Source organism: Protopterus annectens, chromosome 2.part0, assembly GCF_019279795.1.
Source record: "Protopterus annectens isolate FY-2018-M chromosome 2.part0, PAN1.0, whole genome shotgun sequence".
Lineage (NCBI taxonomy): Eukaryota > Metazoa > Chordata > Ceratodontiformes > Protopteridae > Protopterus > Protopterus annectens.
Window position 1 is genome coordinate 626965458 of NC_056728.1, and position 22992 is coordinate 626988449.

The window sequence follows — 22992 nt, forward strand, 5'->3', positions numbered from 1 at the left end:
AATTTTGTTCTTTTAGCCAGGCATGCCTCCTAATCACAGATCCAGTAACTGCGGCCCTGCAGGAGGCCTCTAAGGAATCAAAACCACATTGCAAAGTATGCTTTCCAACCTGTTCAGCTGCATGCAATAATTCCTGCAATTCTTTATTTTCTGCATATTCAGAAATCAACATAATTTTCTGTTTCAGCAATCCCATAACATGTTGTTGATACTTAAGCATATGAAATTGACAGTTTAAGGCCCTGATTGCCAAGGTTGCAGATGTATAAACCTTTTTTCCCCATCTGTCCAGTGCCCTTGAATCTCTGTCAGAGGGGGTAGAATTTTTAGCTGTTGAGGCCTTAACTCCCTTTGGACCCTGTGAAATAGTTTCAGGATCAGCAGCAGGGTTTCTAAACAAAAATTTATGTGAGTCAGGGACCCTGTAATATCTGTCAGGCTTACTGGGAGCCGGAGGTAAGGAGTCAGGGGTCAAGCTTGACTCCGAAAACGCATCATCCACAATGTCTAAAACAGGGGGAATGGCTAAAGGTCTGTGCTGAGGGAGAAGAAGGAAATCCCTGAGCCTCTTTTTTGATTCTGAGAAATCTTCACTCTCCCAGTGAAAATGCTCCCTCAAAGTATGCAAGATTTCTCCAAATGAATAATCCTCAGGAGGAGATGCAGATGGAATAGACTCCTCTGCATCAGAATCCTTATAGGGAGGTATAGATAATTCCTGATCAGAAGAGGAATCAGAAGAAAAAGAAACCTGATCTGAAGATTCATAATCAGTGTCTTGCCTAGGCCTCTTATATGGAGGGGGATGGGTACCCCTGATCAAGGTAATAAGGTCTTCAGCCATTTGATCATCTGTTTTTTAGGCATAAAGGCCTGTGCACGTGGCTCATGCGTCGGTTTTTTAGTTTTAGAAGTTGCTTATGTCTTTGGTTTTGCAGCTGTTGCCGGTTTGATATACAAATGTTGAGGTCTGAAAACACCCTTAGAAGCCGGTGCCTGCTCAGCGGCTCCCGACCCATCCAAGGGAGATACATCCGTCGGTCCAATACCTTGAGTTTCTTGCGGCATGCCAGACTCCACATGGCTGTCAGTAGCAGCCTGCAACTCTAAGGTAGCGGGTATCAGGGGCTGCGAAAGCGCCTCACTGAGTACCGGCGACTGGCTTAGAAGAAGCTTCATCTGTTTTGGATCTCGACTGCCTTTCTCTGTCCTTTTCTTTGCGTTTTTTGTGTACTCCGGTAGTCGGATTGCTGTCCGACAACATTTCTGGGTAATTAAATCCATTTCCAAAATACTTTGAGGCACAAATATACCGACGCTTAATGGTGAGTTGGTTAAATCCAGCACAAAACCGACAGCCAGGCACGTTGTGGTCAGGGCCTAGGCAAGGAATACATTATAAATGGAAATCCTTATGAGGTACTTGCTTCCCACAAGTAATACAATTATTAACTTTTTCTGACATCAGTATGGAGCAAGAAAAAAAGATTCCCCAACGAGGTACTTAGCTTTAGTGAAGACTTCGGTTCTGAAACTCAAACTCGAATATTTCAGTAGTCGGCCGACCGGCACTTGCAAAATGATTCTGCTTCGGGCACCATGCGGCATGAAAGACTAAAGAAAATGGCGTCAGCTGCATGTTTTATACCCCTGACGACCTGACGTCATGGAAGAGGAGACAGCAACTGACGCAGGACCCAAGACTTTGGAATTCAGGCCGACTGAGGGCAACCTGCCAGCAGATTACCCAAATGTAATGACTGCAACAGTGAAACATGAACATCTTGCAGCTTTTTTATACTGGCCAGGCTAACCCAAAGATTATGAATACTGCAACATGAGAATAGGAGGACATCTTATGTGAACACATATCACCGATTTCTGTAACTGCTTTCTCAAATCTTCCCCATATTTATCAGGTTTTCTTTCCTTTTACTGTGTCTTTCACTTTCTCTCTCATTTCATTATGCATAACTTGTATGCTTAGAATGCCTTTTCTTTTTTAAGAATGCTTCCTAAAAATATTTTAAACATTTCCAAATGAAATGAACAGCATCTTTAAACATCCCAGTAGAGATGCCCTCGTAAACATTTAGGCAAATACAATAATCAACTTTATGTTCTAGCAATGGGCACGACAATCATAGAATGACAGAATCATAGGGAATACAAGGGAAATGGAGTCAAAAGGCCATTCTCAAGAAGGGCAAAGCAGGTAAGAAGTGGAGTAAACCTATACCTATTCACTCATCCAGGTTTAGTTTGAAGAATGATAGGGTGTCACCTCTGATGCAATTTCTCTACACCAGGCACAAAGTACAGTTGTGTACACTTACCATAAATGTAGATGCTTGAGTGGATTCACAGTTGCAGTCATCACCTGTGTGTTATCCCTGCTGTGGTAGCCCTCGGCTGCCCGAATACGAGAGTCAATGTTTTTCAGCGTCAGCTGCTGTCGCCTGCAGACTGACGTCAGGTCGTCAGTGCTATAAAGCAAGGCAGCTGACACCATTACATCAGTTTTTCTTGCCCTAACCAATCAGAAGCCCCAGGAGATAAGGCACAGAAGACATGGTGGTTAACCACCCCAAGAAGCTTATGTCTCCCAAAAGAAAGAAGACATAAGGGGGAAGGAGGGAGGGAAACCAGAACTGCAACAGTGAATACACTCTAACATCTACATTTATGGTAAGTGTACACAACTGTATTATGTTCTTCGTGTTTCACTGTTGCAATCATCACCTGTGGGAAGACTCCCAAAGCCGAAGAGAGGGGTGGCAGGATAGTCTACAGACCTAGGCAGGGGTAAGGAGGTCCTGCAGTACTGCAGATGCAAACCCTGCCCTAGCCTTAGAGAAAAAAGGAAGGTGGTAATGTTTTGTAAAGGTCTGGACAGAGGTCCAGGTGGCAGCTTCTAACATGTCCCTGGTGGGGACTCCTCTGAGGAATGCTGTGGAAGTGGAGGCTGCCCTAGTGGAATGGGTACAAATAGACTTAGGGGGAGGTTTCCCATGAAATATGTAGCAGAAATGAATACAGTGTGATATCCATTTAGATACAGTCTGCTTGGAGATGGGCTTCCCCCCCCCTCTGCCCCTAAGGCAAAAGTAATAAGAAGTTGGTCCATTTTTCTGAAGGGTTTAGTAAGGTCTAGATAGCATCTGAGCTGACTGTGCACATCCAGGGAGTGCAAAAATCTTCCCCCTTGTTTTGAGGGTTGGGGAAGAAGGTAGGCAGATGAATAGCCTGGTTGAGAGACACATTAGAAATCACCTTGGGCATAAAGGAGGGGTTAGTCCTAAGGGACACCCTGTCTGCATGGAAAATGATGAAGGGCTCAATGGCCATCAGTGCCTGAAGCTCAGAAACCCTTTTGGCTGAAGTGATGGCTAGCAAAAAAGCAGTCTTCCAGGAGAGGAATTTCAGTTCTGCTGAAGCAGCAGGTTCGGGGGTGGGGTAAGGTCAGTTTTTCCAGAATGAAGTTAAGATCCCAGGCTGGCGTGGGAGGCATGAAGGTAGGAGTCCCTTTGAGAAACTGCTTAATCAAAAGGGTGAAAGAACAAGGGTTGGTCTGTGTTAAACTGAGCAGAAATGGCTGAAGCATGGATCTTAACCGAAGAGAAGGAGAGGCTACTATCAAGTAATTCCGCTAGATAGTCCAGGATGAGAGGGACAGAAGGTTGGGAGGAACTGGCACCAGGCGCAGAATCTTTTTTCATTTCCCTGCGCAAGATCTTCTGGTGCTTGGCCTTCTGGACTCTGTGAGAATGTCCAGGACCTGCTTGCTTAGCAGGTGCCCGTCCAGGACCTGCTTGCTTAGCAGGTGCCCTTCCCTTACCTTGGGAGTATCAGCCATGCTGATAGCTTGAGAGTCTGCAAATCTAGGTGCAGCATTTCCCCCCCTTCTTGAGGCAAGAGGTTTGGGGTCTGGGGAAGCTGCCAGGGAGGGTGTGATGTGAGGCTGTGCAGCAAGGGGTACCAATGTTTCCTGGGCCAATCTGGAGCAATAAGGCTAGCCTTGGGCCCTTCCTCCCTGATCTTGAGGAGTACCTTGGAAACAAGAGGCAGAGGGGGGAAGGCGAACACAAAGAGGGAGTTTCAAGAGAAGGTTAAAGGATCCATCTTGCATGCTAGGTGGTGATATTCCTTGGTGCATCATTTCTTTAGCTGATGGTTGAGGTGTGAAGCAAAGAGATCCACCTCTGGGTTTCCTCACACTTGAGTGACTTGCCCAAATACTTTTCTGTGGAGCTGCCATTCGTGGATGTCCAACATGTGTCTGCTTAAGTGGTCTGCCAGGGTGTTGTTGATTCTTGGGAGGTATTGGGCTATAAGGTGTAATCTCATGGAGGAGGCCGTCAGCCAGAGGCTCATGGCTAGCCTGCACAGGGGGGTAAAGATTGTGTCCTTCCCGATTTGCTGATGTACCACATCGTTGTGGTGTTGTCTGTTTTGACCAGGAGAACCCCTGACCTGAGATGAGGCTGGAAGAATGTCAGAATCTCCTGTACTGCAATCATTTCCTTCTGGTTGATGTGCAAGGGAAGGTGTAGGGCATCCCAAAGACCCTGGATGCACCTGCCTCCTAGGTGGGAGCCCCAAGCGACATCTGAAGTGTCAGTGGTGAAGGTCTGGCCTGTGGGGCAGTGGATGAAGGGGAGACTCTAGTTTGTGATACATGCCTCTGCCTACCAGAGCAACTCTGCCCTTATACAGGGGATCAGAGGGTGAGAGGTCTCCAAAGGTTGTGAATGCTGGCACCAAAGGTTCCTTAGGTACCACTAAAGTTTTCTCATGTGCAGTTTGGCCAGGGGTATCAGAAGGATGAAGAAGCCATGTATCCCAAGGCTTGCAAGAACTTCCTTGCTGTGAGGTGACATTGGGATGCCAAATGGGTAAAGCACAGCGACAGGAAGCTCTGCTTCTCTGGGGGTAGGAAGGCCATTTGGGATGTTGTGTCCAGCAGAACTCCCAGGAAGATGATACTCCTGGAGGGAGTCTGCTTTGATTTCCTCTCACTGATGGTGAATCCCAAGGAGGTGGGAAGGGTTTTGATGAAGAGTAAGTCCTGCAGGAGCTTTTCTTTGCTCTCCGCCTGGATGAGGCAGTCGTCCAGACAGGAATAAAATCTGAATGTTTTTCTGTCTGCAAAATTCTACGGCCGGGGCCAAACATTTGGTGAAAACCCTGACAGCAGTAGATAAGCCAAATGGAAGAGCAGAGAACTGAAAGAGCTGTGAGCCTGCTCTGAAACGCAGGAATTTCTTGCAGGACTCCCTTATGGGGCTATGGAGGTATGCATCTAGGGTCATCAACCAGGCATTTTTTGTCAGCACTGGCAGTAGCTGCTGCAGGGTTAGCATTTTGAATTTGGGGACCACCAGGGAAGTGTTCAGCATGGACAAATCCAAGATGGGGTGCCAACTGCCCTCTTTTCTAGGAACAAGGAAAAGCCTGGAGTAAAAGCCTTTGTCTGCTTGACCTGCGGGTCCTGGTTCTACTGCCCAAAGTCTATGAGAATTCGGGCCGGTTTTAAAGCCTCTGCCCACTGATTGGGAGGTAAATCTGGTTACCCTCTGGGAGTTGGGAGTTCATTGAAAGTGAATTTGTATCCCTGGAATATGATCTTTAAGACCCATTGGTCCTTGGTTACAGACATCCAACTTTCTTTGCAGAGGGACAGCCTTACTCCAAACTTTTGGGGGGGGGGGGTCATTGCGAGTTTTTGCCATAGAGGGAAGTCTTAGAACTTCCAGCTTTGGGGGCGGATGTGGTCCATTGCTTGGTTCTCTGCTGTCCCTGCTGCAGGGACCTAGTGGGCCTGTCCCTGCGGGGCTTAGCTTGTTCCTGTCTGCTGAGAGCAGGAAAGGACCAGTGTTTAGATGGAAAGTTCCTGCTGAATCTAGGAGGTTAAACCTGAAAGAAGTCCTTAACTGTTTGCACAGACTTTACTTTGTCTTCCATTTTTTAAGCACCTCTTCTGCTTTTTCCCCAAACAAGCGGTCTTTGTCTAAGGGTGCATCAATTAACTTTGACATGACATGATCAGGTAGCGGTTGTTCTTTCAACCATACATGTCTCTGAATGACAGATCCAGATACTGTTGCCCTGCTAGAGGCTTCTAATGCATCATATTTACAGTGTAAAGAGTGCCTAGCCACTTGACAAATTGAGTGCAGTAAAATCTGCTGACTCCTTAGAACTGGCACAGTCAGGAAAAGTAGAAATCTTTTGCTTTAATAGTTCCAAAGTGTGCTGTTGATAACTTAACATATGGAACTGACAGCTGAAAGCTCTGTTGGCTAAAGTTGCTGAGGTGTACACTTTTTTACCCCATATGTCCAGAGCTCTGGCATCTTTATCAGAAGGAGTAGGGTTCTTTGCAGAACTAGCCCTGAGTCCTTTTGGGACATGTGTAATGACCTCCGGGTCTGCAGCAGGATTTCTGTACAGATATTTGTGGGTGTCTGGTACTCTGTAATACCTGTCAGGCTTACTGGAAGCAGGAGAAAGGGCATCCGGGGCTAAACTGGATTCAAGGAAAACAACATCCACCACATCTAAAACTGGGGGGATGGCAAAGGGTCTGTGCTGAGAAAGGTCCAGAAATTCTCTTAGCATTTTCTTGGACTGAGGGAAATCCTGAGATTCCCATTGGAAATGCTCCCTGAGGGTATGGAGGGTTTCCCCAAAGGAGAAGTCTTCTGGTGGGGAGGCAGAAGGGATGGATTCCTCTGCATCTGAATCCTCATAAGCAGTAAGAGGTTGTTGATCCTCTTCCAAGTATGAATAATCTGATTCTTCAGAATGTTGCTCTGTCAATAATTCAGGAGAAGGGTGCCTTTTCCTTTTAGAAGAAGAAACAAGACTGCCCCTGATAAGGGAAATAAGATCTTCCGCCATCTTAAGCATCTGGGCCTGGGGTGGAGGGGTGGGAGGAAGATGGTGGCTAGAGGAAGATTTGCTAGGGGTGGCCTAGCTTCTAGGCCTAAGAGAAGTCATCGGTCTGAGATTAGCGATAATTGGGAGAGAAGATGTCGGTTTCGGACTAGAATCGGTAGAGCAAAAGACATCTTGGGAAGCTGGTACCTGTCTGGCGGCTCCAGACCCAACCGAGGCAGAGACAGCCAAAGGCTCTGAAGATGAAGAAAATTTTTGCGGCATACTGGACTCCGAAAGGGTCTCTGTATAGACCTGCATGGCAATCGCATCAGTCATCATGGGCTGCAAAAGCACCTCACTGAATTCCAAAGTATTGACAACCTGTTTGGCAGAGGAGTCGTCGGAAGGCTTGGCCTGGAGAAGCATGTCTCTATCCTTATCCTTATGCTTTTTCGGAGGTTCTGCTAATTGTTGGCTAACTATCGCCATATGAGAAGATGGAGGATGAAAATAGCTATCTACAAAAAGAGCTCTCAGACGAATAGTTCTCGCGTTAAAGAGGGCACAGAACTGACAGCGGGCTATGTCGTGGTCTGGGCCTAAACAAGTGACACAGTAAGAATGGAAGTCTTGGTGTGGGAATTGCTTTCCACAGATGAGACAACTGTTACTTTTTCGGACATTGGTTACTGCAAGAAAGAGAGATCCCCAACGGGGTACTTGGCTTTAGATGTTTTCAGCTGTGATCCGAACTCTGGTAGCGAATGACTGGCACACTTGCGAACTGCTTCTGCTACGGGCTCCACGGCGAGAAAGACTGATGTAATGGCGGCAGCTGCCTTGCTTTATAGCACTGACGACCTGACATCAGTCTGCAGGCGACAGCAGCTGAGACAGAAAAACATTGACTCTGGTATTCGGACCGGCTGAGGGCTACCACAGCAGGGATAACCCGCAGGTGATGACTACAACAGTAAAACATGAAGAACATCCACAGCTCCGTTCAGGGACAGAAGGCACTCTTGTTTTATCTGAAGTTCAGAAAAATATTTTCTTCTTTTTTAATGATTTTCTAACAAAAATAAATTCAAGTGAGCATGAACTAATTACACACTTAACAACTTGGCATGATAACCAGTGACCCTCAGACAAGAATCAATGACACCTAAGCATATCAGTGTTGATTTACATAACAGTCCTATGCCATCTATAAATGTACCTTCGTTTCTTTTTCTCGCCCACCAAGGCTATGCATTCTCCTGTCAATTCCAACAACTGGGGTAATCTGCTGTAATTAAGAACAGAGAAAACAAAATAAAAACTGGGGACATGGGCTTCACATTTCCAAATTGGAGAAGGCGGCTCGCATAAATGTGTAGCTGGAAGCAAGCACACATACAAAAATGGTATAGAACTCCCTTCCATTGGCATGGGTATTCACATTAGCCACTAGGGGAGGGGTTAGGGCCTCGGGTAGAAATTCCCACATTGTCAGGGTGTCGGCAAGAGCATTAAGCACCTTCATGGTTACTTGAATATATCATTGCTGGAGCCTTCCTCTGTCCTGACAGAGTGTTCTTCAAACTATCTGGAGATATACAGAGCTGAGTATATTTTTCTGGCACTTCAGAGTTGTGTACTGGTAATTGTTGTTTGACTTATTTTATATCATTGCTGGCTGACTTCAGAGTTGTGCACTGTTATTTTTGCTTCACTGTATAGTTTTTCAGATCTCTGCTGAAGGTGTTTTTTTCCCCCGCACCCTATTCCTCTGTGTCTTAAGTTGGTATAACTGGTTTTACATCCTGTGTGTTATCTATCTCAAGGATTACTTGCATAAAATTAGACCCTCGTAGTAACAGCCTGTATATCATTGCTGGAGCCTTCCTGTGTCCTGACAGAGTCCTCTTCAAACTATCTGGAGATGTACAGAGCTCAGTATATTTTTCTGGCACTTCAGAGTTGTGTACTAGTAATTGTTGTTTGACTAATTTTATATCATTGCTGGCTGACTTCATAGTTGTGCACTGTTATTTTTGCTTCACTGTATAGTTTTTCAGATCTCTTCTGAAGGTGTTGGTTTTCCCATACCCACCCTCCCTATTCCTGTTTTGTTGTTTAAATTTGGAGCCTTTTGCAGTTGCCCGCCCCCACTGTAGATTTGATCTGGGACACACACCCCAGTCCCATCTCTTTACCTCATTCTACCCAATAGACTCCTCCTGCACTTTTTTTTAATTTAATTGTATTTTTAAACTGTTTGGTCTAACATTGCTACATACTCAACTGTGCTAGCTTGCACTACATTTGAAATGTTTTTACTGCTGTTTTAGCTACTTTTATATATATATATATATATATATATATATATATATAAACTTTCCTGTAACTAGTGTAGTCCAGATTCAGATTTACTGTATCCAGGACTGTGTGTAAGCTTCTGAGCTCCCCCAAACTTTCTGTGTTGGAGGGAAGCCCTCTAGCTTATCAGTGGGAGTGGTATGCACTAGGTAACCTATCTACCACATAAGGAGTGGTTCTGGCCCAGAAATTCTAGTTATTGGCCGTTTGCGCAGTTTTTCCATCTCTTCTCAACTTTCTGATTTAAAAGCCCGCATTTGCACTTGTTTCCCCCCTTTCCTGTAACTAGTCTAGTCCAGATACAGATTCTTAGTTTTAGCACTTGAATTTGCTTATCAGCACTTGTTCAGGACTTGTAAGCACTAAATAACATACTAATTACTACAGCACTCAACCTTTCTCATTACCTAGAGGAAAACAGTTTTGGTAATTACTTTCCTCACTTGCTTAGAGAAAAACAGCTCTTGTACTCACTTTCCTCACTTATCTAGAGGAAAATAGTTTTTTATTCAAGCATGACCAAGGGTCAGCACCCGGTGTTCTCTCCTGTCTATCTGATGAATCTGGGCATCTTGGGACAATGTAGAAATTGCCTCATGTACACAGACAACCCTCTCCTCCTACCACCCAACATTACAGCCTGTGAGAGATGCACTTATCTAGCCAAACTGGAGGGTAAAGCTCTCTCCAATCAAGACTGAATTTGACAGTCAAGAGGAGAAGGTAAACACTTACCACATCACACTCATCACATAGTCTCACTAAATCTATACCAACAAAATCCACACATAGTAACACAAAAACATTCGTGGAGGCTCTCAGTAATAATCTGTCTAAGCAACCGAGACCTCCAAAGCAGAAACGTAAGCAACCTTCATCCCCCAACACAACCCAAATGACACATAGCCCGCAGACTCAGTGTACCACTCAACCACAGTGAATAAGGCAAAACAACGTACCCAACACACTAGTCATAGGTGACTCTATAGTCAGGCAAACTGTTGTCCCACTCAATAGGCTAAACAAGAAGGTTACTGTCAGCTGCCTGTCGGGTGCCAGGATCCACCACATAACCCACGCACTCAGGTCACTCCACAACAAGTACAAATATGACTCTGTCATTGTCCATGTTGGTGTGAACGACCTGAGATGTACCCCCCTGGACTACATGAAAAGAGACATGGAAGAGCTCTCCGATCTTGTAGCCCAGGCAGGTATGATCCTAGCCGAGTAGCATTCTGCCATCACCCAGAATGATGCCGCAGTACAAGAACAAAATGATTGACTTCAACAACTGGCTAAGCTTCGGGTGCCATTCTAAAGGGATCCAGTATCTGTCTGCCTGGGATGACATGGTCGTCAGACCACGATGCTTTGCCAGAGATGGCCTGCATCTGTCACCCCTGGGATTCCGGATACTGGCTAAGGTTCTTGCCGCCCCTATAGTGCCTTTTTTAGGCAAGTTTCAAATGACAAATTCACCACCGTAACAGGAACAGGCAAGCAAAAACTGAGGGTGATGCTACTCCATGCTAGAAGTCTAAATCTCAAAATGCACTCACTCGAGGCACTCCTTAAAATGGAGAACATCGATATATGTGCAGTGACTGAGACCTGGTTCAAGGTTCCAGAAAACACCCCTGCACTACCAGGCTATAACTCATATCACACTTTTCGGCCATGTAACCTGGACCGGAACACCAAAGGTGGAGGTGTGTCCATATTCATTAAGAATATCCACACCTCCAGGCTAGTTGCCCAGCATAATGCAGCCGAGGTTATCCAAGTGCAACTAACTCTGGGCAAAACTGCAATCCAAATTGTAGCTTGCTACAGATCCCCCACCATGCCCCAGGATTCCCACTCCCCTTTTCTTGATATACTGGAAAATATTAGGGTTCAACCGAACACCCTAATAATGGGGGATTTCAACTACCTCGCCATTAACTAGGAAAACTACTCATGTACCAACTCCTTCACTCAGCGCTTTCTGGAATTCATAAACTCCAATGCCCTGAATCAACTTATCCACACCCCCACCAGGGACAACAATATCCTAGATCTAGTCATTACCAACACGAGTGACCAGTGTTCCACACCTGAAGTCAACGCCTCATTGGTCCGATCCGACCATAAGCTAATTACCCTAGATATACACATCCTGCCCCCACCCCTCATTAAGGAAACCATGGTAAAAACCTCTCCAAAGCCAACTTTATGCTTCTTAAGACAGAAGTGGTGAACTTCATGACACCCATGCAGATGGACAATACAGTTACGACTACATCCTACACAATTGCACTTTATAAGCACTTACATGAGTGCATGGATCGTGCTATCCCAAACAGAACCAAGATGCTATCCTCCTAAAAAAGGAAGCCAATCTGGTGGTCCCCTGCCATAAACAAACAGTACAACAGAAGGAAGAAACTGTTGCAAAAGAGAGTAAAATCCCATGAGTGGAGGGGCTCCCTGGTCAGCTTCAGTAAGAAGCTGCAATCCCTGATAAAATCCTCCAAAGCTAGTTACAAAAAAGTACAGTTTTGTACCTACCATAAATGTAGATGTTCGAGGATTCCCTTGCTGCAGTCCTGACTATTGGGTATAGTCCGCGTCCCAGTCGGCCCGAATACCAGAGTATAAGGCTGACGTCGGTCATGGCGCCTTAGACTGACGTCAGTACGTCAGGGTACTAATGCGCATGACCGACGTCATTTCCTCAGTCTTTTCTTGCCCCAGATGTCAGAAGACCCAAAAAGACAAGTCCCAAAAACAACCTGCACCAAAAAAAAAAAAAAAAACATGTACAATATATACAACAATATATACAAAAAATATAAGCATGTCAACTCACCTACACAACCACCCCGAAACACAGAGGGGAAGGAGGGAGGGTAAATTGGACTGCAGCAAGGGAATCCTCGAACATCTACATTTATGGTAGGTACAAAACTGTACTATGTTCTTCGTCTTCCCTTGCTGCAGTCCTGACTATTGGGTAGAATCCCAAAGCAGAGGTAAGGGAGGCTGGCAAATTATAAAGTAGCAGGAGCTGACAACATGCCTTGTAAAACAGCTGTGGCAAAACCAGCCCTAGTCTTAGAGTATATAGGCAGGTGATAATGCCTAGAGAAAGTATGCACTGAACTCCAAGTAGCTGCTTCCAGAATATCCTTAGTTGCCACCCCCCTTAGAAATGCTGTTGAAGTGGCAGTAGCCCTAGTGGAATGAGGCCTAATCCCAGCTGGAACCTCTTTGCCATGATGGGAATAACAAAATGCAATGCAAAAGCCAATCCACCTAGAAATAGTTTGTTTTGACACAGGCTTGCCCTGTGAACTCAAAGCAAAAGAAACTAGTAACTGCTGAGACTGCCTAAAATTCTTAGTCCTGCTCAAATAATAACGCAATTGCCTGTGTACATCTAAAGTGTGCAAAATCTTTTCCCCTTTATTTTGAGGATCTGCAAAAAAGGTAGGCAAAGGAATAGTTTGGTTTAAAGCCACACTAGAAACCACCTTAGGCATAAAGGAAGGATTAGTACGTAATGAAACCCTGTCCTTATGGAAAATCAAAAAGGGCTCAACTGCCATAAGGGCCTGCAACTCAGACACCCTTCTTGCAGAAGTAATAGCCAACAGAAAAGCAGTCTTCCATGACAAATATTTCAATTCAGCAGTAGCTGCAGGCTCAAAAGGTTGTAGAGTAAGTTTTCCAACACAAAATTGAGATCCCAAGCAGGAGTAGGAGCTCTACGTGGGGGTCTTATATTCTTTGCCCCTCTAAGAAACTGCTTGAACAAAGGATGCGAAAACAAAGGTGGGTCACAATCATAGTGAGCTGAAATTGCTGCAGCATGAATCTTTATGGAAGAGAAGGACAAACCTTTGTCCAATAATTCAGTAAGATATTGAAGAGCCACACTCAAATTAGGCTCTGAAATCTCCAAATTCTTTGCTGTACTCCAAAATAAAAATCTCTTCCATTTTTCAGTACACTCTCCTAGTAGTAGGCCTTCTAGCTTCCATAATCACATTTAAAACTTGTTGAGGAAGCTGAGACCTGCTGTGCTTCAACACAGAATATGCCAAGCTGTGAGATGAAGAGATTGAAGCTTGACATTGAGCAGATGACCGTCCTTCTGAGATAACAGATGAGGAATCAGAGGTAAAGGCCATGGAGGCTTCTTTACAAGACTCCTTAGAAGTGGGTACCAGTGTTGCCGAGGCCAATCTGGAGCTATCAAAATCATCCTTGGCCTGTCTTGTCTGACCTTTAATAATACCTTTGGAAGAAGAGGCAGAGGTGGAAAGGCATAGACATGAAGGTTTTTCCAACTGAAAGACAGAGCATCCACTTTCCAAGCTGTGTGATGAAACCCCTTTGTGCAATACTTTGGCAGCTGGTGGTTTAGTGGAGAAGCGAACAGATCTATGTCTGGAGTTCCCCATGACACTGTCAAGTTCTGAAATACATGAAGATCCAGTTTCCACTCGTGGGGATCCATGATTTGTCTGCTTAATACATCTGCTAGGGAGTTCTGTGCTCCTGGCAGAAACCTTGCCTGAAGAGTCAGTCGCAGGCTTAACGCAGTCTCCCATAAAATCATTGCTTGCCTGCATAGAGGATAAGAATGTGTTCCCCTTGCTTGTTGATGTACCACATGACAGTTGTGTTGTCTGTTAGAATCAACACCTGCCCTGGAAGAAGTAACTCCTTGAAAGCCATCAATGCAAACTGGACTGCTAACATCTCCTTCATGTTGATATGTAGATGCTGTAGTCTGGCAGGCCACTTGTCTTGTATCCACTTTCCATTTAGATGAGCTCCCCAAGCAGTGTCCGAGGCATCTGTCGTTAAAATCTGACTCGCCTCTGGCCGGGTCACAGAGAGTCCCTTGTTTAGGTGACATTCCTGAGCCCACCACAAGAATTCCTTTTGAAGGCAAGGTATTATGTGAATGACAGTGTCGAAATCTTGGCAGTGCTGTGTCCATACATTTTGAGATACCATTGCAGCTTCCTCATATGCAGTTTGGCATTGGGAAGCACCAGAATACAAGATGCCATGAACCCTAATGCTTGAAGGACTGTCCTTGCAGTCAGCACGGACTGATGAGATAGTTGATGGAAGTAAAGTGACAGACTCTTTTGTTTGTCCGGGGTTAAAAAGGCCATCTGGGCTGCTGTATTCAGTCTCACACCCAGAAAGCACATGTCTTGAGAGGGTACTAGACTGGACTTTATTTCGTTCACAGAATACCCTAGGCATCTTAGCACTGCTATGACATATTCCAGATGCTGTAGAAGGTCTTCCTTTTCTTGAGCCAGAATCAGGCAGTCGTCCAAGTAAGGATAGATTTGAATGCCTTGAAGCCTGAAGTAAGCTATCACTGGAGCCAGAACCTTTGTGAATACTCTGGGCAGTAGATAAGCCAAAGGGCAATGCAGAGAACTGATAATGAAAATCTCCAGTTCGAAACCGCAGATACTTTCTGCAACTTAGCCTTATAGGCACATGAAGGTAAGCTTCCTTGAGATCCAAAGTTACCATCCAGTGATCCTTGCCCAGCAGAGGTAACAGTTGCTGTAATGTCAACATCTTGAACTTGGGAATGTCCAGATAAGTGTTGAGGATAGATAAATCCAAAATTGGTCTCCACGTGTTCCCCTTCTTTGGTACTAGGAACAGGCGAGAATAAAATCAAGCCCCTTTCTGATACAGGGACTGGCTGAATGGCCCCTATCTGGAGTAACTGAGAAACTTGCTTGTGAGCCTCTTTTCTTTGTGGAGGAGGAACATCTGGCATGCCTTTGAAAGGGGCATTGTGTGGAAATAAAATCTGTAACCGTGATGAATGATATCCAGCACCCATCTGTCTTGAGTGATTAAATCCCAATTTTCTTTGAAAGAGACAATCTTCCTCCCAAAGGAGCTGCCAGGCGAGAATCCACTGGCAGCTGAAAAGGCAGGTCATTGGTTCTGCTACGAAAGGACTGACCCCTGCCCTCACCAGAAGTCTGAGCAGGTGAACTGTCTGATCTAGGCCTAAAGAACCTTGAGCCCTGCCCCTACCACGTCTAGACCTACCCCTAGACTGGGAACCATAAGCAGGATATGTCCACCCCTTAGCAGGCCAATTTCTACTAAACTTGGAGGCTGCACCTGCAAAAATCTTTAACAGTCTGCATAGACTTAGCTTTGTCCTCCATTTTCTTTAAAACTGCTTCCACAGGCGGTCCAAACAACACATCAGACTGTAAAGGAGCATCCAAAATCCTGGTCTTAACATGCTCAGCTAAATTCTGATCCTTCAACCAGGCATGTCTGCGAAGAACAGAACTAGTAGCAGCCACCCTCGAGGAGGCCTGAACAGCATCAAAACCACACTGCAAAGAATGCTTACCCACTTGTTCAGACACATGAACCAAATCCAGCAATTCTTTACATTCAATACCTTCCGCCAAAGCATCCACCTTAGATTTCAATTGTGAAAGGAGATAATTCTGATATTTCAGCATATGAAACTGACAATTCAAGCCCTCATGGCTAGAGTGGAAGAAGTATATACTTTCTTACCCCACCTATCCAAAGCCCTTGCCTCTTTATCAGAGGGTACAGGATTTTTAACCACAGAAGCTTTAACACCTTTAGGCCCCTGAGAAACAGTTTCTGGGTCGCCCTAGGACTCTTAAACAAATACTTATGAGCTTGGGCACCCTATAATACCTATCCGGCTTAACAGGAGCAGGAGGCAAGGAGTCAGGGTTCAGGGAAGCCTCTGCAAAACATCCTCCACCACATTCAACACAGGAGGAATAGCTAAGGGCCTATGCTGGGGTAAAACAAGAATTCCCTAAGCCTTTTCCTGGAATCAGAGTAATCCTGGCCTTCCCATTTAAAGTGCTCCCTCATGGAGTGAAGAGTCTCTGAAAATGAAAAATCCTCAGGAGGAGAAGCTGTAGGAGTGGAATCATCCACATCAGAATCAGAATAAGTAGGAAACTCTTGCAAGTCTTCCACAGAAGACTCTGAAGCCTGTGAACACTGTTCAAAACTATCAAACTCCTGTTCCACCCTAGGCCTCTTATCAGGCGGGGCATAGAACCTCTAATCAGAGTAATCAAATCTTCTGCCATTTTAAGCATATGTTTCTTAGGCACAGAGCCCGAAATGCTAGGAGAAGCCCCCACAGAAGCTGAACTTGGCCTACCTCTAAAAGAAGCTTTGGCAACAGAAGGAGAGGCCCTAACTACCTTGGGAAGAGAGGGAAGAACAGTTACCTGAGAAGCCCCTCAGCTTGGCCTACCTCCTGAGAGGGCACATCCTGTAACAGTAAAGTATCTGCCTGAGACTCCATAGAGACTCCTGGCAAAACCTCTGGCTCCCTGAGCCTTCTAAAGAACCGGCGTCCGGGACTGCGGTTCCTCACCCCTAGGCTTCACTGTTTTGTCCTTGCGCTTCTTGGATGAAGCGGGCGTCGGAGCATCCGGCGGCATATTATAATTGCAACGCTTCCCAAACACTAACCTAGCACAATCAAGCCTCCTCTTAATAGTGCGCTTGTTAAATCTAGCACAAGAGCGGCAACCAACAACGTCGTGCTCAGGCCCTAAACAAGGTATACACAATGTATGATAATCCCTATCGCGGTATCTGCTTCCCACAAGAAATACAGTTATTCACTTTTCTGACATCCGGTTAAATACTGAGGCAAGAAAAAACCAAAATGTTCCCCAACGGGGTTACTTAGCCAACTCTGTTTCGGTCTGAAACTCCGGTTTCGGAAAATCTCAGAACGCCAACCTGCACTCGCAAAATTGCTTCTGCATCGGACCATGCGGCAAAAAAGACTGAGGAAATGACGTCGGTCATGCGCATTAGTACCCTGACGTACTGACGTCAGTCTAAGGCGCCATGACCGACGTCAGCCTTATACTCTGGTATTCGGGCCGACTGGGACGCGGACTATACCCAATAGTCAGGACTGCAGCAAGGGAAGACGAAGAACATCTAAATTGCCACTGATTCTAAAGACAACCACAAAGCATTCTATAACTATGTCAAGAATCTCAATGGCAACACTCAGATCTGTTCAGAGTTACAGCACAATAGCACTAAATATACAGACCCAACTGATATTGCCAACATCCTTGCAGATATGTTCAGTGCTAACGTTACCCCCCTCTCACCCCCTAAAGAGCCCATCTCTATACCGGAAGAATGCAAAGTTCCTGTAATCACGGCTGCACAGGTAAAAACCACACTCTCCAAAGCCAAGAATACAGCATCCATGGGACCAGACAACATCCCAGGCTGCGTTCTACACAAACTACAGAACGAACTGGCACCCCACCTAAGTACTATGTTCAATCATAGGCTCATCTCAGGCTTTGTGCCTGCTGAATGGCGCACAGTGACTGTTATCCCACTCTACAAGGGGGGAACCACCACAGACCCCGGGAACTACCGCCCCATTAGCCTGATGAGCCTGGTCTGCAAGGCCATGGAACGTATTATCATGGAACTTACAAAGACATTGGTAATCTCCAAACTCTGGACCCCACCCAGTTCGGGTTTGTAAAAGGCAGATCATGTCTCCTAAACCTGACAGACTTCTTTGAAGCAGTCACCAAAGCCGTTGACAAGGGTAAGGTGGTTCACACAGCCTATCTAGATCTTGCCACGGCTTTCGACACCATCCCCCACTCTGGAATTATAGATAAACTCACTAAACTAGGTATAAATCCCTATGTCACAAGATGGGTTGCCAACTGGCTCACTGATGGAACTCACACTGTGAAAGTAGCAGACTCCAAATCCGACTTCAGACCAGTGACAAGTGGAATAGCACAGGGTTCAGTCCTGGGTCCTCTCCTGTTTGGTATCTACTTCTCTAAAGTACAGGCTAACACAGAAGGTCTTTGGCTAACGAAGTTCGCAGATGACTGCAAACTAGGAGCCATAATCAAAACTCCTAACGATGTGGACATCCTACAAAAGGGCCTCACTGAGACAGATGCCTGGTGTCAAAGCCATGGCCTCAAGCTCAATGCCAAAAAGTGCACTGTCATCCCCTTTGGTAAAAACTCTGTACCCATGAACTACAACATAGGCGGTAGTATACTTAACACAGAAAGTGTGATAAAGAGACCTTGGGACACAGGTGGACAGTAGTCTCTCCTTTGATAATCACATCGCCACAGTAGTCAGGAAATCCTTCTATGTGGCACACATCATCACAAAAGGTTTCTCATCCAGAAAAAAAGAGGTCATTGTTCCCCTCTACTCATCACTCATTAGACCCATTAAAGAGTACAACGCTCCTTTTGGTATGTACCTCACAAGACATCTACAACAACTGGAAAGGACACAGAAATACCTCACAAAGAGGATTACCGGCCTCAAACAGATGCCCTACGCAGACGGTCTCAAAAAACTCCAGCTTTTCTCCGTCGCATATCGCCTACTCAGAGGTGATGTCTGCCTAACATACAAAGCTATGTCAAACCCAGAGCTGTTGGACATGCTCCAATTAAAGAAATCCCAATCCCTCCGAGCTACACACTCTAGGGATGTAAACCTTGTCACCACAATAAAAAGAACATGCCGGAGGGATAGATTCCTGTCCCAGAGACTTCCCATACTCTGGAATAAACTACCTATCTATATTAAACAAAGCTCCTCATTAGCACTCTTCACGAAAAATCTGGATGACTGGATGGGAAATAGGAAATTCACCCCGGGGATCACCTCTGTGGCTCAGCTCGACAGTGGCACAGGAAAATAATTTTCTTGGGTGGCAAAAGCCAGGGTTCCTTTTTGGCTGGGCTTGTATAGGCCCCAGGGCTGACAGCCTAGTACCTACCTATGAATGACCGTCTTGTCAGTTTTTGCTCTCTTCCCCCTCTCTCACTAGGGACTCCAATGTAGCAGGGGAACAGATGGACTCAAGCCCGATAAAGGAAGGAATGGGTAGTCAACAGGCAAGTTTCAAAAGAAAATAAGCACCTTTTACCTCACATAAGTTCCTAACAGGCTATATTCCAGAACTGTGTTCGACAAGCAAGAGTGATCGCCATACAAAAAAGGGATATTACCTCAGATCCCACTAACTACAGGTATATAAAGCCTCACATACAAAGTGGTGGAGTGAACAATACTAATAAATAATGGAGACAATCTCAAAGAAAAACTATGGATTTGCTTCTCCCTGACCACTGCCAATATGAATCTATTAAAAGCAGATCATGTCTACTGAATATAATACCATTCCTAATGAGAGCCAAGGTCTCAAGAGTGTACAGAGCCTACCTGGAAGTAGCCAAAGCCTCTTGACACTAAGCCACACAAAAATTATGTTCTTATATGCTAAATATAAATTGGGTACATTACTCAGTGGGCCAAACAGTGGTTAAATAACAGAACACAACAAAGCCCTATAAAAGAGAGGACCTGTGTGACTCTGTGCTACAGATCTTTTTTTTTTTTTTTATCATCACTGTTATGAAAAAACATGCGGATTATTAAAAATACCAACAGCAAAGTATGTACTAGTCACCTCCCCGTTTATGCAACAGGAAAGGTTAGGTAAAATGCATGCCCAATGTCATAAAAGTAGCCTACTTCTCTTTCAATATTAAAAATTGCAGAATATTTACCTTTGGAAGAAAAAAATGAATTAGGGACATCAAAAAGACTACCAAGGTAAAGAAAATGGGATGCTAAATGGATAGAAAAGTTACAGATCACAGTACCCCAAGAAAGGTTTATGCAGCTGTTAATGAGGTACTTAAAGTCATGTCTACATGAAGATAAGTTCTTACTGCATCACATGATCAATGAAAGAACCATTCATAATGGTCTTTACAGCTGGTGTAAATCTCAAACAGTAAAGCCAGCAAAAGTGGAATAAGCAGAAAATAAGACCATGGACCAAGATTCAGAAGGCTGACTCCTGAAGTATAGACATTACAGAGGAAGCTCTACTCCCTGAGTTATCGTTTTTAAAAAAAGGAAAAACATACAATTTGACAAAAGTATGCAGAAATGATAAAGTGGCATCTGTGCGTGTGTCTGCAAATGAGACACTTAAAACAAGCACTGGATGCATCCATACCTCTAACGAAGTGGCCTCTGACTGCCACATTTTCCTACAAATGGTTAGCTACCTAATGGTAAAACATGATGGAGTCAGGAATCTACATGGAAAAGGTTTGTTTGGCAAATCTAAGCCTTCTATCCCCAAATCCCCAAACCAAATGCATGCACCTGCTTCAGCTAAAATCTGAGCAAGTGTTGCACACATTCAGAATGAGAAGAGTTTACTCTCAGTCCTTGACTAACATGCAACTCAAAAATCACTTTTAGGAGGAAATATGGGCTGCTCCTAACAGACCACAACAGTTTCTGTACCCAAGAGAACCTGTAGCATTGAAAAAAACACCAGAAAAAAAGTTTTCCAAAAAAAAAAAAAAAAGCACCTATGAACTGGCAAGGTCTGCACACCTGTCAGGCAAACATGTCAGTAAGTTGTTTAAAGGGCAGGGATGCAAGTGTTCCCTTAAGGAATTGAACTGCATGACTGTCCAGAACTGGTCCATTACTCTGCCCTCCAGAAGGACATGACTGGCATTAGGAACTAAAACATGTACCCTTGCTGTACAATAATTCAGAGCGAGATCAAAGAGGAGCCGCAGAGTCATCAAGATCAAATGTAAATAGATGAAATCAGGCACAACAGGGTACTGCTTTTCCCACATGAGAACAACTTCCTTTTCAAGACAGTGGCCTGCAGAGTGGAACTAACTACTAGCTTCAATTGCTTTTCAGACCTCCCACTGGAAGGTCTAGTAGGATCAGGGGATGCTCATCAAAAGGCAGGAGGCCATAAGGAGGAGGTGGCTTGTCACCTCAACTGTAAGGGACATTTATGATATGGAACAGAAAGGTTTAATGTACCCACTAAAGAACTTGAAACTACATCTTTCTTAGTCTCAGGAGGCAAAGGAGGATAAGCTTCAAGCTTGCTTCTGGAATCTCTAAAGTGAGGCCTGGAGTCACAAAGGATGACATGAAGGCATCCGCATGCCTCCAGTTTCACAGAATGGACATGAATCTTTCGCCCTATTATTTCAAGCAGAACCTGATGGATTTTGTTTTACTGAGAAGTAAATAAATTTATCTTCATTATGTCCTACTGTCATAAGACCGCGTCCAGACAACTTCTAAACCTACAGCTTGAAGAAAAAATGGTAAAGGGTAGTTCAGAGTCCAGCAGCTCACATTTAATGGGACATGAATTGCTAAGTGAATGGTGACCTCCCAACCCACATACAAGCTACTCCAAAGCAAGTATCACCTCATTGCAAAAGGGATACAATCACTTGATTCTTGATAGTTCACGATCACCTGGCTGAATGCGGAGTGCTCCATGAAGCAACAACTTCTCCAAGTTATTCAGGGCTGGGCAAATTGAGGCATTCCAAAATGGCTGCTAACTGAGCAGCATGTGAAAACTACAAAACCATTTAAAAAGCCAGTACAACTTATCCATTTTTGTAAAATTCAGTTATTGGCTAGATCGACAGAATGCAATTTGGGAAAAACAAAAAAAGCACAAAATAAAAAGGGTCTGGATGGAAAGAATCCTACAGCTGTTCAGTAAAAAGCATTCACGATCTCCTATGGAATTGATGCTTTGTAGTCTACAATGTATTCATTAATTTCAGTGTATTAAGTCTTCATCATCATCTCCCTCTCCCAAAATCAATTTCTGGTTCAAATTCAAGGTTCTCCTGATTCTTCTAGCTAATTCCTGTACTTTTTGCCATCTATCATTATAATGGGCAGAAACAGGTTAATATGGTCAGGAAGGCTGCCGCCATCATCAAGCCCCCACTTATCTAGTTCTAGAAGGGAAGGGGTAGAGGGGATAGCAGACACCCCCCCCCCCCCACACACACACACAAAAAAAGAAAGAAATGCAGACAGTCTGCATATAGACATACAATCACTTGCTCTCCTCTGGAGCAGCAGAAAACATTTCATAAAGTGTCTCTATGGGCTTTGTCGTCAAAAAATGAGGAGCAGAGTCCTCCTGCCTGCTGTCTCACTCTTTGTTGGATAAACTTATTTCCTCCTTGGCCTGTTCAGCATCATGAAAATATCTTTGATTGTCTAGAAAAAATATTTTGAACATAGCATCCTGAATCTCACAACTAGTCTCTTGATATTTCCTCTCTGCTTGGATAAACTTACTACTTTTCAACCAATGTACTGCAAATTATTTTCAAGCAACACTCGATTGTAAGCAATTTTTAATACTTATCCTTTCTGCCATAATTTTATCAGGAGCAACACTTTCTGTTGGTATAACAATCTTTATTAATAATGTTTTTTCTACTTTCATGACTAGGTTTGGAGCATATACAAAATGTATCCCTCTGAATTAACAACTCCTGCTGTGGTACTCCAGTTTAGTTGCTTACCAGTTCTGTGGTACAGCAGAAAACCTCAGATTTTTCACTGTGTGCTCTGTTTTCTAACTATTTTTTTATTTTGGTAACAGCTCTTCATGAGAAGCCTAATGCTCATGCAGCCTTTTCTTCATCTCAACCTCCAAGTTTTGCAGGGTTATTAGTTCACCTGAATAGCTATTTAAACTTTCTTCTATTTTTCTAACTTTTTGTTACTTGAGTTGATGCATTCCTTCAGTGTTTCACTTATTTTACATGCCTCTCAGTGAAT

The 22992-nt window shown here is 44.5% G+C and overlaps 1 protein-coding gene across 1 annotated transcript in view; it reads right to left on the reverse strand.

The window, feature by feature from the left end:
• The window catches only part of UBA6 (ubiquitin like modifier activating enzyme 6), a 2440735-nt gene that overhangs the window by 1580816 nt on the left and 836927 nt on the right, over positions 1–22992 (reverse strand). The gene's annotated exons all lie outside the window — the stretch shown is intronic.